The 15,400-nt window shown below is 40.5% G+C and overlaps 1 protein-coding gene across 2 annotated transcripts in view; it reads left to right on the plus strand.

Annotated features, from left to right (window-relative positions):
- The first annotated feature begins 349 nt into the window (after window positions 1-349).
- Window positions 350-15,400, plus strand: part of LOC139458161 (beta-1,3-galactosyl-O-glycosyl-glycoprotein beta-1,6-N-acetylglucosaminyltransferase-like) — an 87,426-nt gene continuing 72,375 nt past the window's right edge. For both annotated transcript variants that reach the window (XR_011652657.1, XM_071239487.1), the window contains exon 1: window positions 350-445. The gene's annotated coding sequence lies outside the window, so the exon portion shown is untranslated. The remainder of the gene's footprint in view (window positions 446-15,400) is intronic.

Raw genomic sequence — 15,400 nt, forward strand, 5'->3', positions numbered from 1 at the left:
CACATCAAGCTGACACGCCGTGATGTAACTGAAATACTGTTCAAAGCAGCGTTAAACCCAACTCACTCACTCACTCCTCCCACATCAAGCTGACACGCCGTGATATAACTGACATATTATTATTAAACCAGTCACTTACTCACTGTTGAAATCGAAACATTGTAACACTTCCAACCAAACCCTGGTCAATGTCCGGACTAGCAGGAAGTGTTGAGCGGCCCATCAACTCAATGTTTCCTAACTATGTGACCAGCCGTCAAGTCAACACGCGGACGTCCTGATAAGCATTTATCGTGGTTACATATCACGTGACTGTCATGTGACCGTCCTCACAGGAATAGGATGTAAGTCAAGTCTGAATGTGAGCGTTGGGAGGCTTTGGAAGAAAAGTTATTTTTAGCTCCGAGACTCCAGGAATATTTCCTTGTCGGGCGAACAGATGAAGGTAAGCTTTTGTCTACGGCATCGTTTAATTGTTTCTTGTTACAAGGCATTTCTAATAGGCTTGTTAATGTTGACTATTGTTGGCTGTTATCGGGTGTCGACGTGGTGGACAGTCAGAAGCGACATATCCAGGATTGGCGGTGTGTGTACAGATTGGGATTGAGGGAGGGGTGCGTCACCGACACAAGAGATCCCCGAGCGTTCTCCCGCACGTGCGCTGAACTATCTTCGGTGCCGTCCAAAGTTGGCCGAGGCAGACTTTGGTTAAAGTTGGATTTATCCATTCGACCAAGGTCTATGTTGATTAATACCCCCACGGCTGAATGAGGCAAGTCGAGAAAATTAAGTGTTGAATCACATCGGGAAGTGAATCACGTTGGGAAACTTAGGGAAACTGAGGAAATTAACTAAAGAAAGGGATTTACGTCATTTAAATGATATGTGTGTGTGTGTGTGTGTGTGTGTGTGTGTGTGTGTGTGTGTGTGTGTGTGTGTGCTGGGGAGGGGGGTGTGTGTGTGTGTGTGGGGGGGGGGGGGGGGGGGGGTTATACAAGGACACGAAGTAGTTACGTGTCGTTCAGCGGGCGCCCGGGAGGAGGGGGTTGGAAAATGTACATAACTATGTCAATGACGGTAACTGTCAACGAACGATGTTGGTAACTATGTCAATGACGGTAACTGTCAACGAACCATGGCGGTAACCGTCAATGAACCATGTTGGTAACTGTGTCAATGAACCATGTTGGTAACTGTGTCAATGAACCATGTCGGTAACTGTGTCAATGAACCATGTCGGTAACTGTGTCAATGAACCATGTTGGTAACTGTGTCAATAAACCATGTCGGTAACTGTGTCAATGAACCATGTCGGTAACCATCAATGAACCATGTCGGTAACTGTGTCGATGAACCTGAGTTGTGTTTCCTGAGTTATGTTTCCTAAGTTGTGTTTCCTAAGTTATGTTTCCTGAAATGCGTTTCCTGAGTTGTGTTTCCTGAGTTGCATTTCCTGAGTTATGTTTCCTGGGTTGTGTTTCCTGAGTTGCATTTCCTGAGTTATGTTTTCTAAGTTGTGTTTCCTAAGTTATGTTTCCTGAAATGCGTTTCCTGAGTTGTGTTTCCTGAGTTGCATTTCCTGAGTTATGTTTCCTAAGTTGTGTTTCCTGAGTTGCATTTCCTGAGTTATGTTTTCTAAGTTGTGTTTCCTGAGTTATGTTTCCTGAGTTATGTTTCCAAGGTTGTGTTTCCTGAGTTGTGTTTCCTGAGTTATGTGTCCTGAGTTGTGTTTCTTGACTTATGTTTCCTAAGTTGTTTCCTGAGTTGTTTCCAAAGTTGTGTTTCCTAAGTTGTTTCCTGAGTTGTGTTTCCTGAGATATGTTTCCTAAGTTTTGTTTCCTGAGTTGTGTTTCCTGAGTTATGTTTCCTAAGTTGTGTTTCCTGAGTTATGTTTCCTAAGTTGTGTTTCCTGAGTTGTGTTTTCTGAGTTGTGTTTCCTGAGTTGTGTTTCCTGAGTTATGTTTCCTAAGTTGTGTTTCCTGAGTTATGTTTCCTAAGTTGTGTTTCCTGAGTTATGTTTCCTGAGTTGTGTTTCCTGAGTTGTGTTTCCTGAGTTGTGTTTCCTAAGTTGTGTTTCCTGACTTATGTTTCCTGAGTTGTGTTTCCTGAGTTGTGTTTCCTGAGTTGCATTTCCTGAGTTATGTTTCCTAAGTTGTGTTTCCTGAGTTGCATTTCCTGAGTTATGTTTCCTAAGTTGTGTTTCCTGAGTTATGTTTCCTGAGTTATGTTTCCAAGGTTGTGTTTCCTGAGTTGTGTTTCTTGAGTTGTGTTTCCTGAGTTATGTGTCCTGAGTTGTGTTTCCTGACTTATGTTTCCTAAGTTGTGTTTCCTAAGTTGTGTTTCCTGAGTTGTGTTTCCTGAGTTGTGTTTCCTGAGTTATGTTTTCTGAGTTGTGTTTTCTGAGTTGTGTTTCCTGAGTTGCATTTCCTGAGTTATGTTTCCTAAGTTGTGTTTCCTGAGTTGCATTTCCTGAGTTATGTTTCCTAAGTTGTGTTTCCTGAGTTATGTTTCCTGAGTTATGTTTCCAAGGTTGTGTTTCCTGAGTTGTGTTTCTTGAGTTGTGTTTCCTGAGTTATGTTTCCTGAGTTGTGTTTTCTGAGTTGTGTTTCCTGAGTTGTGTTTCCTGAGTTATGTTTCCTAAGATGTGTTTCTTACGTTGTGTTTCCTGAGTAAGGTTTCCTGAGTTATGTTTCCTAAGTTGTGTTTCCTGAGTTATGTTACCCGGGCCTGTGTGTCAGCCTCCCGCTTCCTTGATAATACTCACCCTTACCACAACACGACCACATGGCGTCGGTACAAACACATTCCGTTGTTATATTCAATAGCCGCATGTTCAGCTGCTCATGAACATATGGCTCTTCTACTGGCTTTCGTTAAATATGCAACTTCTAGAAAGGGACCTCATGAGTAGGTACATTAACTTTGACAATTGTATAACCGAAACAACGAGAGGGTGATTTATTGAGTAATAACGGAAATGTGCAGTATTCCGATATTTGTTGTTGTCATGGTTGCCTTATCTATTGACGATTTAGAGGCGGAGTCAATGACGTAGAGGACAAATCGTCAGTCAAAGCAAAAAGGCTCTGGTTTCATATCATTAAAATGGTCAGGGTGATGCCAATGATACGGTTCCAGGCACCAACTGCTCTGGCTTATTTTCAACCTCTAACCTGATCACGAAAGATATACAGTAAAATACGTTTATAACGAACACGCTTATAACGAACTGACGGATATTAATTTTTGGTAGTATGGTATCTGATTACTGCGTCTGAGTGGGGTATTCATGTTAAACTGCAGTATGGTATCTGATTACTGCGTCTGAGTGGGGTATTCATGTTAAACTGCAGTATGGTATCTGATTACTGCCTCTGAGTGGGGTATTCATGTTAAACTGCAGTATGGTATCTGATTACTGCGTCTGAGTGGGGTATTCATGTTAAACTGCAGTATGGTATCTGATTACTGCGTCTGAGTGGGGTATTCATGTTAAACTGCATTATGGTATCTGATTACTGCGTCTGAATGGGGTATTCATGTTAAACTGCAGTATGGTATCTGATTACTGCGTCTGAGTGGGGTATTCATGTTAAACTGCAGTATGGTATCTGATTACTGCGTCTGAGTGGGGTATTCATGTTAAACTGCATTATGGTATCTGATTACTGCGTCTGAATGGGGTATTCATGTTAAACTGCAGTATGGTATCTGATTACTGCGTCTGAGTGGGGTATTCATGTTAAACTGCAGTATGGTATCTGATTACTGCCTCTGAGTGGGGTATTCATGTTAAACTGCAGTATGGTATCTGATTACTGCGTCTGAGTGGGGTATTCATGTTAAACTGCAGTATGGTATCTGATTACTGCGTCTGAGTGGGGTATTCATGTTAAACTGCATTATGGTATCTGATTACTGCGTCTGAATGGGGTATTCATGTTAAACTGCAGTATGGTATCTGATTACTGCGTCTGAGTGGGGTATTCATGTTAAACTGCAGTATGGTATCTGATTACTGCGTCTGAGTGGGGTATTCATGTTAAACTGCATTATGGTATCTGATTACTGCGTCTGAATGGGGTATTCATGTTAAACTGCAGTATGGTATCTGATTACTGCGTCTGAGTGGGGTATTCATGTTAAACTGCAGTATGGTATCTGATTACTGCGTCTGAGTGGGGTATTCATGTTAAACTGCATTATGGTATCTGATTACTGCGTCTGAATGGGGTATTCATGTTAAACTGCAGTATGGTATCTGATTACTGCGTCTGAGTGGGGTATTCATGTTAAACTGCAGTATGGTATCTGATTACTGCGTCTGAGTGGGGTATTCATGTTAAACTGCAGTATGGTATCTGATTACTGCGTCTGAATGGGGTATTCATGTTAAACTGCAGTATGGTATCTGATTACTGCGTCTGAGTGGGGTATTCATGTTAAACTGCAGTATGGTATCTGATTACTGCGTCTGAGTGGGGTATTCATGTTAAACTGCAGTATGGTATCTGATTACTGCGTCTGAGTGGGGTATTCATGTTAAACTGCAGTATGGTATCAGATTTAAACAATATTTATTTCCATGAAATTGGATGGGATTGGTGAACAGGTTCAACCTATTTAAACACCTCTCCCTATAAAGGAATTTAACAATTAAAGAGAGTAAACTGTACATAAAATAATAAATTTAGATTAATTGTACCTACTGTTGCAAATATTATGATGCGAATATACAAGTCACACACAAATACACAAATACACACATAAATACATCTGTACATAAACAAACAGCATACCAGCAAATCACAAATACAAACAATATTTTGATTGATGTAATCGTAAAGAAGACATATTTAGATTTTAAATGTTTTACATTTTGCATAAACAAATGGACAGATTGTACAATAGCAAGGTTAGTATCAGTAGATGTAGCATTTCCATGTAATACTGAATTCAAATCACATCTTTATAGTAGTACAAATTGTTCCGAAGATTGCAGTAGTTGCGACATATAAAGAAGTATTGTGTAGGATCTTCATAATGATATCCACAGGAGCAGTTAATAGACTCATGAATATGTCTATGATATTTGTGTGCATTTAAATCACTGCATCCTAATCTGAGGCGGCAATGGATAATTTGATAGAAACGGGTACCATAGTCTAGGTTAAAGCCAAATATTTAAAGATTTTCTGTCGTGGTGATACATTTAGTGAAGTCATTTATAATATATTTTGACTTAACATTATCCTGTAATTCATTCCACATTCGCATTGTGTCGGGTAAAAATGATTTGTGGTAGTTAACAGTTCTAGCATTTACAGTCTGTAGCTGTGAAGAAGTTCTTAAACTGTAACATGCGCCCGCTGAGACATTAGGAGGAACAAGATTACACAGATATCCAGGGGCCAACTTGTTAACCATTTTGTAAAATGTTTTAAGTTTATGAGATTGCCGTCTTTTGGGTAAGGGTGTAAGGTTAGTTTCAGAGTATAGAGACTCGTGACTGGTACCACGAGTAGCTCCACATATTGTTCTCAGTGCGTCTAAATGTAGTCTTTCTAATACCAACGCTTGTTCTTGGGAACAGTTATCCAATACGTGGTCACATTAGTCGAATATTGGTAAAATAAATTATAAATATATATTTTGTAACTTTTCTTCTGGACAGGTGGTATTTTAAAGTTCTAACGCAGATAATCATTGGGCTTACTTCATCTACTATATTATCTATATGATTTGACCAGTAGCCATCTTGCTGTAAAATTAGCCCTAGGTGTTTGTGCGATGAGACCTCTATTATTGGAGTACCTTTCATTTTAAGAACAGGTTTTTGACTAGGGTTAATTTTTCCTGAAAACATTATGGTTTCGGTTTTGTGTGGATTAAACGTTACTTGCCATTTATTTGCCCATACGGATATCCTTTCTAGATCAACATTTAAATTAATCGCTGCTGTGTTAGGATCGTCGACAATAATATAAAGTGACGTATCGTCTGCAAAGAGACGTATATTATCTGTCTATATCATCAACCAGGTCATTTATGAAGATAAAAAATAATAATGGTCCTAGGGCCAATCCCTGTGGAATACCTGCCGTGATAGATTTTAAATGTGATTCTTTACCATTAATAAGCCCTTTTTTTGTATTCTTTTTGATAGATAACTGTCAAACCATTTCAACAATTTACCTCGAATTCCACATGAAGATAATTTATAAAGTATAAAGTAATCCTTTATGCCAAATTTTATCAAAGGCCTTGCTAATATCACAAAACACTGCCCTTACTTCTTTTCCATTGTCTAGAGCCTTTGATATAAAATTATACAAATCTAATAATTGGTAGCTCGTGGAATCGTATGGTATAAAAAATGACAGGAAATTGCTCAGAATACTGTTGTCTTTGAAGAACACATGTTTATGGATACATTTTTTTAAATACTTTTGCCAAACAACTTGTTAGTGCGATTGGTCTATAATTACTGCATTCATTTACATTTCCTTCTTTGTGCATTGACAATACAGATGCCAGTTTCCATTTTGATGGAAAACAGAATCTTTAAGTGACATGTTCAAGATTAATGAAAATAGGAGGGATATACTTTTAGCAGAATCTTTGATAAGTTTGTTATTTATACCGTCAGGTCCGGATGCCTTGGTGGTATCAACAGAAAGTAAAACATCTTGAATTTCCCCAGGAGTGAGGACAATATGATCCAATGTGTTAGAGGGGCGGTCGGGTAGCCTAGTGGTTAAAGCGTTCTCTCGTCACGCCGAAAACCCGGGTTCGATTCCCGACATGGGTACTATGTGTGAAGCCCATTTCTGGTGATATTGCTGGAATATTGCTCAAAGCGGCGTAAAACCATACTCATAATGTGTTAGAACACTCATCTGGCAATGTTTTTGATGGAAATTCAATTGTCGATTGTTCAGAGAAATAGTCGTTTAAAATATTAGCTTTACATACATCATCATCATAAACCTTATCTTTATATATAACAGGTTGGATTTTTGTTTTTTAGAAAGCGCTTCACCACACTCCACCAAGTTTTAGAACCTCGGAAATTATTAATTTTTTCATCTATTTTTTTGCAGTAATTTCGTTTTGCAATTCTAATGGAGGTGACAACTTGATTTCGTAATTGTCTAAAGGTTTTCCAATCCGAGGGATAGTGTTTTTTTTGCAGTTTTATGTTTACGGTTGCGTTTACGCATTAAACGACGGATCTCATTGCTCATCCACAGATTGTCCTAACTTTTTACCGTAATAATGTTATTGGGGACGTAAACGTCGTAGCTTTTACAAAGTATTGAAGTGAATTCTTTAACTGCATCATCTACGCAACTGCTATTTATTAACTCGTTCCAGTCATTACCATTGAGATCTACTAATAACCCATCAACATCGATAAGATTATAATTTAAAAAAATTCTTGTTTATGCAAAACATTTTGGTTAGGTATATTAATTCCTACGTGCACTGGACAATTATCACTACAAACAGGGTCAAGCACACCGAAGGTCTTTACAATACTATAACGTGATACAAAGATCTAATCAAGTAGCGTACAAAATCGGTAGGTTATTCTAGTAAGATCAGAGATTATCTTTTGTTATGATTATTTTTTATTCATTTACTCCAAGAAAATCAATGTTAAAATCTCCTGTTATAATTGTATCAATATTAAGGTCAGGCATTACCTAGATTTGTCAATGGGATCCCAGCATGAGTTGCTTTTGTCTGCTCTATAAAAAAATCCAATTAATACACTACAATTTTATACCTGGATCCATATAGTCTCAAGTCCATTAAAGTTAATTTGTCAATGTGTTTAACGACTAAACTATTCCTACCATATATTGCAACCCCACCACCTTGCGATCAAGCCTAAACGGTAAATGATGCCCAGGAAAAGAGACTTGGCTATCGGGAATGCCGTGATGTAACCACGTTTCTGTAATACAGATAATATCATAGTATTGAAACTCTAGCTATGAGGTCTATCTTATCCTTAAGACTGCGTACATTTAGTTGAACTATGTTCAGATCTGATAGTCTACGAGGACCTGGATTTGGGTGGATATCTCCACAGCAGGGCAACATAATCATTTGTAGGATAGCGTGGTAGAGGAGATGTGATCTATTTAGAATACCCGCATTGCAAAATGTAAACACTTATGGAATGTATGGGTTTTCTTTGAGTACATCGCTGTTGCAAATATGCCCACCGACTGCCTGTTATGTACAATATCAACCCCCATCGTCGAAGTTCATTTCAAGCCAAGTATCATATACAGACAGACTATCGGTGATTGGAAGAGAAAGTGTGAAGACGTCTTTAACAGTACATTTAGAAATAACAGTGATGATATACAAGGTAATATTTGCACAATAGGGACAGTAAAACACAAGGATGTTGCTGGGGAAACTGTAAGTGATAAATATTGGTAAATTGAACAGTAAGAAGAACAGTTCTGGTGTAGAGAAATGAGAAACTAACTGAGGGGGAAATACTATAAGATATGTTTTCATAACAGATTGTGTGAACAGAAGTAATAGATAAATATAAAACAAAAATAGATAGATAAATAAAATAATAATATGAAGATTATGTCCATAGTCATCAATAAACGAAGCTCACGCCTGGGGCAAGTCTCGGTTCTGGCACACCTGGGTTAATTGCACCTGGACTGACCACTGTGAGTCGCACACCTGGGTAATTTGCCGGACTCGGCACGTGCACGTGAAATGAACAAGCCACAATGGCGTAATCAAAATTAGCCTCTAACAGGTTGGGATAGTCTTCGAGTATCAAGGAATATGCACCAACTTAAAGATTAAGAACATGATGGGGCAAATGTTCATGCGGACCATATCAAGGTAAGTTAAGAGATAATCTGCTAATTAGACCAGAATACTACGAATTATGCAATGAGCTGCGTTTGAAGATACACATGGCCCTTGTAGTATGATATGGGTTGACGACGCACATTATATACATAGTTAATCATGCATAGGTATACCGAGTAAGAAAGGCGAGTGAAGGGCAATGACGTCACGTACCGAGAAGTAGCCCACTTGTACCAACTGCTATAGCGCATAAGCCACGGAGTGTCGTATGGGTGGGTCCCATCCTCACACAATGTACAATGTTGGCCTATACATTCGAGTACAATGGTAAACACACAATATACATTGATATATATTGGGTGTTTTCATATATATGTAATGTATATATGTGTGTATTTTATAAAATTACCGTGTCACTATATCACACGTACGTTCGAGTATAATGGTAAACTCACAATAAACATTTTAATATATTAACGTTGAATTTGTAGGCCATCATGTCACTATATCACATATTTGAGTACAATGGTAAATTTACAATATACATGGTAATATTTTATACGTTATTTTTATAGGTCACCTTATCACAGGTTCGAGTATAGTGGTAAACTCACAATATACGTGGCAATATATAAATTTTGATTTTATAAGTCACCGTTTTACCATTTCACACGCTCGAGTATAATGGTAAACTCACAGCATGGTATCTCAGAGGGCTAGCACTATAACACCAGCGTTAGTCTGGACTAGTACAAGCTGCCACACTCAAACTTGAGTAACGTTTAGTCTCTGAACGTATATAATTTGGTTAGAATCAAATAACACACCCTGAGGAAAATCTAGACTTGCTTCATAATGGGCTTCAGCAGTACATAAAAAGCTAGGAGAAAGAGAAAATAATTGTTCACGGACTGTGCGACAGGCTATACACGTAGCCATAGAAGTGCAATAATCTTGAACGCGCCAAAACCCATTCCACATAACCATTTTATCATGTGTTACCAACCCACTCACGAATATACTCAGTAAAATGCCTCGTGGAAATCAACTGGCTGTGATAGAGTGACACCAAAGACAATGTTATCAAGATAACGGACTGGTCCCATTGATAACGTATGAATGGAAACGGTTGGGCCTTTGTTAACTAGTACAGACACGAAGAGAAAGGTAGTAATATATGTGTCATAATCTCCATGTCCTCGCCAATGTTCCTCCTCACAGAGATAACATACATAGATAACATACACAAGTATCATCAGTTACGTTAACCGTGTGTGTGTGTGTGTGTGCGTGCGTGCGTGCGTGCGTGCGTGCGTGCGTGTGTGTGCTTTGTGTGCTGATGTTTTTGTTTCCTCTGTTGATCGTTGGTTCGTTGATGTGGTTGATCCGTTGGTTAAATTATAGATTCGTCCTTCTGTTGGTTGGTTAATTGATTTATCTCTTAAATCATCGATTGCGAGATTGCTTGATTACTTAAATGCTTGATTGATCATTCATTCATTTATTCATTCTTTCTTTTTTTCAACCAGTTTTTCTTTCTTACATTCAGTTAATAATCCCTCCACTCACTAGTCTCAATAATAATCATATTAATCATAATTATGATGGGAAGGCGTGGTGTGATTAACGTGGACGCTCTTTGTGATAGATATGTATTGTGCACTTGTGCACACAATTATTTGTCTAATGATCCCCTTGTGAAGCATGTCAAGACTCTTAATGAAAATAAGGCATTCCACAGTTTTCTCAATCGAGCCAAGGATGTGGGACATAATCTCAATGTCAGTGTTGATTTTATTGATGGTTGTGTACTGCTGGACTCTACAGAAATGCGTGTCAACCAAGCAAAGTATTGACACCCTCACACGAAGAATCATCCTCGCTTATATTTACCAGGGGCGGTCGGGTAGCCAAGTGGTTAAAGCGTTCGCTCGTCACGCCGAAGACCCGGGTTCGATTCCCGACATGGGTACAATGTGTGAAGCCTATTTCTGGTATCCCCCGCCCTGATATTGCTGGAATATTGCTAAAAGCGGCGTAAAACCATATTCACTCACTCATTATTTGTACCAATCATAATGGGAGGACGTGGTTTGATTAACGTTGGGGCTCTTCATGATAGAATTGTTTTGTGCACTTTTGCACACATCTATTTGATCCTCTTGTGAAACATGTCAAGACTCATTATGAAAACAAGGCATTCCACAGTTTTCTTAAACGAGCCAAGGATGTGGGACATTATCTCAATGTCAGTGTTGATTTTGTTGATTGTTCTGTACTGCTAGACGGTACAGAAATGAGTGTCAACCAAGCGAAGTTCCATATCAAATCGGCCCAGGCTCAGTTTTTCAAGGAGAGGCTATCTGAACGACCACTGCATCGAGTTTATGTGCAGTGTGTTGAGAAAGCCAGCAACCCTGCAGAGTCCTTCACTTGGATGAAGTCGGCTGGCTTGAGAAGTGAAACAGAAGGATTTCTGTTTGCTGCTCAGGACATGTCACTTCCCACTCGAAATCGGCAATGTGTGATTTTACATCAAAATGTAAATATGAAATGTAGATAATGCAATGAAGTTAATGAGACTGTCCAACACATTGTGACTGGATGCCCAGCTTTGACACAAACACAGTATCTTAAGCGATATATTTGAGTGGCTCGATCATTTCATTAACGTCTTCGCCATGCTTATGGTTTTAACGCAGAGGTCCATCTATGGTACGATCCGGAATATGTAGATGGCGTCATGGAAAACGATAAATACAAAATCCTTTGGAATAGTCCCGTATAAACCCTCAGACCTGTCCGGACCAACAAACCTGATCTTGTACTTTTTGATAAATCTAATGAAATCATTTATATTTTTGAATTTTCTGTCTCTTTTGACACTATTGTGATTAACAAGATTCAGGAAAAAAATGGCAGATATGCAAACTTCGCTTTCGAAATGTCACGCTTGCATCCCAAGTACCAAGTTTTTCGACTCCCCATTGTTCTAGGTGCCTTAGGTTCGGTACCTCCCAATCAGTTGACTGACTTTGGGAGAGTACCCGGGTTTGCTACCAGGAATACAGTCCTTCTGACAATCTGGGTGATGCAGAAGGCTGCAGTGTTGGGGAGTCTTCACATTTTCCGAAAAGTTCTGGGTGGGTTTGACTCGGCAGGGCTTCCTGGGAAAAGTCCCATTCGCTGTCTGGGCTGCGTGTAGAGGGGGCAAGGGCCCTGAGCTGATGATGAGCCTAACCAGCATGACTGTGCGAAGATCACCCACACCCTTTTTGCTGCATTTTTTTATTTTAATCTGTACATAATAATAATATAATATTGCCATTATTATAATAAACTTCATAAGTCGAGTTTACACCAACATTGTGTACACATAGGCCGAAATGTTTTCAATTAGCAGGAAATTAATTTAATACTTCTCACAGTTGCTTTAAAAATCGCCTTCGTTAAAGTCACTATAATCGACATCATCAAACTGGTCGTACGTGTCGCCATTCATTCCGCTGACGAGGCGTGGTCTATGCAATCCTGCGGAACAATGAAAGCCTTGTCCCGTTGACCTTACCGGAAGTGCTCACTGGGTCACAGACTGCTTAGACTTGCGCCGTCTCCTTTGAAAATATATAACAAACAGAAGTACCTACTGACAGGGAAGGGACAATTATTATCCAGACCTGATAATTGACCCCTCATGATATTTCCCCCAGGGGTGATGGTTACGCTGGACACACGATCAAAAGGAACGCTTTCCGTGAACGCATATGACAATAACTTAGGGTACATGATACACATGACAGACCAGTAAGAGTGATCTGAAATAACAATTTGTTATTCCGTAAATCGCAGTACGACTTTTACCCTTGCAGACCAGGTCTCACCTGAGTTAGGGTGTATACATGTAGTCGTATGTCGTCACTGCAGGGGGCACGGATGGCCCAGTCGTCTAAGGCGCCGCGATTCGCTGTGCAGAGTTGCGTCCCTTAGGCACGCCAGAAACCTATGATTGTGGGTTCGAATCCCGGTTCGCCCCGATTATGTTTCCAGGTTTGTCAGCACTATACCGGAGTGGTAAACGTCTGAGACCTGCATCACTTCGGGCTTTCCTCCCACATTAAGCTGACACGCCGTGATATAACTGGAATACTGTTAAAAGCGGCGTTAAACCAAACTCACTCACTCGTCACTGCAAAGGTGTTCCTTAATTTGAAATTTGAAATTTAGGAACTGGTGCTTTAAACTTAGGTACCATTCTCAGACAAAAATCACATTCCCAAAATACCCACGATATGGTTAATTTAAGGAACCAGTGAGAGTTTCATTTTCATATACGAACACATTTCTTCCAGGTTGTTCAATTATAGGAAGGTGTTGCCGAGCATGGACTTGGCAGCTCATGATGAAATTTCCACTTCTTGTGTCTGCCAAGGCTCATCATACTGCTATCAACCTGTAGGTCATATTAGGTGATGTGAAATGGGGTTTAACGTCGTGTCCAAGATAATGCACTTACCGACGTGCATGCGTGTGTATATGGCTGCTTGTACTAGTCCCGACTGATGGGGATATATAGTGCTAACCAACTGAGATACCATGCCGCAGTTTAATAGGAATACCCGACTCAGACACAGTATACTGACTCCGAGCCAACCGGTCCTTGTTTTGACCCCTTAATGCCTACCATCTTTTAACGTCTTTTGGTATGACGCAGCCGGGGATCAAACCCCGGACATTCCTCTCTCCGACCGAACGCTTTCCCACTGGACCACGGAGACGGTCTTATAGGTGACTTCTCTATTGTTGACAAGAACAACCTTAGTCAGTTATTCCAATATGTCTACTGCTCATTGGTTGGATGGAGTCGAAACATGAGCGTGGGCGGTAGGGTGGCCTTGTGGTTAAAGCGTTCGCTCGTCACGCCGAGGACTCGGGTTTGATTCCCGACCTGGGTACAATGTGTGAAGGCCATTTCTGGTGTCCCCCACCGTGATATTGACCGCTCTGAAGACAAATGAAGTACATTCTGTTTAAAACTAAAAGCAACATCCGAATAAAAAGAGAGATATTGCCAAATCCCTTTTTTATAAACATGGAAAAGAACTGATGCGGCAGGAACCGCTGACCTATCCCCGAGCACCTGCTGTGACTCTTAAACACACTGCATGGTATGGTCGGTATCGTACAACGGATTGTGCTGTCAGTATTTATGTGGAGCGGGTCCTGTCGTTGATATCTTTCACATGACACAACCTAACTGCTGCCTTGAACCTAGTTTGTCTGTTAAAATGATTTGGTATTCAAATCAAAGAGGGAACCTTACTTTTATTGAACCTAGAATGACCTGAATTTATACATCGTGTTACACGTTAAAAGTGAATTCATGCAAAATCAGCGCCCCATTAGTGCCCCTGATCACGCAGTAGCCGACGGGGGGTGCGGGGGTTCGAATCCCTGTTCACCCCGATTATGTTTCTAGGTTTGTCAGCACTATACCCGGGCTCGTTGGTTTCGCCGAAGTGGTAAACGTCTGAGACCTGCATCACTTCGGGCTTTCCTCCCACATCAAGCTGACACGCCGTGATGTGACTGGAATACTGTTAAAAGCGGCGTTAAACCCAACTCACTCACTCCTCCCACATCAAGCTGACACGCCGTGATATAACTGGAATATTGTTAAAAGCAGCGTTAAACCCAACTCACTCACTCCTCCCACATCAAGCTGACACGCCGTGATATAACCGGAATACTGTTAAAAGCAGCGTTAAACCCAACTCACTCACACCTCCCACATCAAGCTGACACGCCGTGATATAACCGGAATACTGTTAAAAGCAGCGTTAAACCCAACTCACTCACACCTCCCACATCAAGCTGACACGCCGTGATATAACTGGAATACTGTTAAAAGCGGCGATAAACCCAACTCACTCACTCCTCCCACATCAAGCTGACACGCCGTGATGTGACTGGAATACTGTTAAAAGCAGCGTTAAACCCAACTCACTCACTCCTCCCACATCAAGCTGACACGCCGTGATATAACTGGAATACTGTTAAAAGCAGCGTTAAACCCAACTCACTCACTCCTCCCACATCAAGCTGACACGCCGTGATATAACTGAAATACTGTTAAAAGCAGCGTTAAACCCAACTCACTCACTCACTCCTCCCACATCAAGCTGACACGCCGTGATATAACTGGAATACTGTTAAAAGCAGCGTTAAACCCAACTCACTCACTCCTCCCACATCAAGCTGACACGCCGTGATAGTACTGAAATACTGTTCAAAGCAGCGTTAAACCCAACTCACTCACTCCTCCCACATCAAGCTGACACGCAGTGATATAACTGGAATACTGTTAAAAGCGGCGATAAACCCAACTCACTCACTCCTCCCACATCAAGCTGACACGCCGTGATATAACTGGAATACTGTTAAAAGCGGCGATAAACCCAACTCACTCACTCCTCCCACATCAAGCTGACACGCCGTGATATAACTGGAATACTGTTAAAAGCGGCGATAAACCCAACTCACT

The sequence above is a fragment of the Haliotis cracherodii genome, unplaced genomic scaffold (genome assembly GCF_022045235.1).
Source record: "Haliotis cracherodii isolate W230 unplaced genomic scaffold, xgHalCrac1.p SCAF_12, whole genome shotgun sequence".
NCBI lineage: Eukaryota > Metazoa > Mollusca > Gastropoda > Lepetellida > Haliotidae > Haliotis > Haliotis cracherodii.